Consider the following 2,435-nt stretch of genomic DNA (forward strand, 5'->3'; position numbering starts at 1 on the left):
AGTTCTTTATGCCACAAAGGCATTTAAATTAACTTCCATTCTGCAGCTTTCCTCTACCAAGGCACATCCAAATATTCATGCCCTACCCAGAAAGCAAAATGAATGTTAGATCCAATTTTTCGATATTCCCCATTCCTTGGTAGTTTCTGAAAATGACAATAACTAAGCATCATCTGATGAAATACCAAATGACTTCTCTCATCTTAAAACTCCAAGTCCAAATACTAGTGCACTTCATCTCCCATCTACTAATATACATTACAAAGTACTAAAGACAGTTTATTAAAAAAAAAAAAAAAAAAAAAAAACTACCATCTACTCAGATCTGAAATCATGTAACTTTCCTGTGACTGCTTTCTGCAAGCCTAACATAAGATACTTGCTAATTATTCCACACAGGACCTTCCCAAGAGACGAAATTCAGGAGTGATTTCCATAAAATGTCAAAGAATTGACTCAATCTTAGTGTCATTGATCTCATTCCAGTCAAACAGGAACCTGATTGGTTCCTGGACAAATCACTGTCCCTTTGAATGTAAGTTTATATTCAAGATATAGTTTGCCTTTTCATACACTCTGAGACAAGTGTCCAGGAGCACTTCAACCATGACTAAAGATTTTGAAGATGTTACCATAACCATTTAGGGTCTGGTCAGAACAAATACTCAAAGCCTGCACTTACCTTTAACAGAACTTGAAAGTTCTTGAAAGCTATAACAAACCACAGTAGGGCTTCTAGTACTTAAAAAATACATCTAATACATAAAAATAATAATAAAAAATTTATATTAAAAAATACAGATTTGGGGGCACCTGGGTGGCTCAGTGGGTTAAGCCTCTGCCTTCGGCTCAGGTCATGATCTCAGGGTCCTGGGATCTGAGCTCCACATCGGGCTCTCTGCTCATTAGGGAGCCTGCTTCTCCCTCTCTCTACGTGCCTCTCTGCCTGCTTGTGATCTCTCTCTCTCTGTCAAATAAATAAATAAAATCTTAAAAAAAATAAATAAAAATAAAGATTTTTAAATGTCTCATAGAAAGTAGATAATACCTAATTAACCTTAAAAATTATATCATGGAGGGGCACCTGGGTAGCTCAGTCAGTTAAGCACCTGCCTTCAGTTCAGGTCATGATCTCAGGTTCCTAGGATTGAGCGCAGCATTAGTCTCCCTGCTCAGCAGGAGTCTGCTTCTTCCTCTCCCTACCCCCGCTCATTCTCTCTCCCTCTCTTACTCGCTGTCTCTCAAATAAATAATAAAATCTTTTAAAAAATTCTATCACAGAAGGTAATGTTAAAATTTAAGCTGTTTTCACAAATTAAGTTGTTGACAAAGGATGAATGAAAAATCAAAATTAAACGGCCCTATTGCAGGTACTTTTATTGTTCCAGCACTAACCCAACATCTTACGGGCATTCACATTGTGAGATCTAAGAGTAGAGTTAGGTGACCAACAGTCCAGTCAATACATACAGGGAGAGGTTACTTCAGATCTGATTAGATCATAAGTAACCTTGATCTTCTCAGAAGGGTAAACTTTGGTAAGTTTGGAGACATTGCAGCAAGGCTACACATTTCAATTAGAATTTGTTAACTCATAAACGTTCTTGTATAAAAGTGTTAGGTAACTGATCTCATCAATTTCAAGTATTTGGTTTATTCGAAAATGTAAAAACGCCACTTATATAGACTAGAATTTCACATGACCTCCGATTGGAATTATGTCGATATCCTATAATTACGGTAACATATTCTACAAAAATATACAAACATTTTGTGCATAAAAAATGAGTAACTTTGAAACAAATAATAACAGGAAATCATCCTACAACCACTGAGAGTCCAAAACAGTTATATTCTTTTCAATTACCAAAATATTATTCTAGAATTAGGCAGACTCACTTGCTCCATTAACACTGTAAAAGGGAAAAAAATTTTTTTTGAAATATTGAATAAAGGAAAACCACAGTCCTAATGTAACCACCGCCACAAAAATGCAAACAAATTCAGAATCCACAGTGTTTCCTTGGATTCCAAAACACACCACTGGTCTTTATATTGTCTGAAGGACATTGAGCCACATTCTCTACTATGGAGCCTAACACATAGCTGTGCAGGTTACGAAACAGATATTTATTTATGCTTTAACAAAAAGAACACTGAGAACCATCACAAATGGTTTGTCATAAATAAACATTCTTTAACCACAGCCCAGATTCACAGCTCACTTACTTATCCTCCACTGATTTGAGAATTAAGAGAAATCAGTCCTGGAGATATTAGTAGATGTGTTGAAGATACTCAATAGATCGTTTTACTTTAATTTTTGTTTCAGAGCTGTGATTTTCATTTTACATTCACTTTCAATATTGAAAATCTGCTTCCTTAAAGATGCACCCAACTGAGCGCAGGTCAGCAGATTATAAGGAAGCCAGAAT

This window comes from Enhydra lutris, unplaced genomic scaffold (assembly GCF_002288905.1).
Source record: "Enhydra lutris kenyoni isolate GAN:26980312 unplaced genomic scaffold, ASM228890v2 scaffoldscaffold12, whole genome shotgun sequence".
In the NCBI taxonomy this organism is placed as follows: domain Eukaryota; kingdom Metazoa; phylum Chordata; class Mammalia; order Carnivora; family Mustelidae; genus Enhydra; species Enhydra lutris.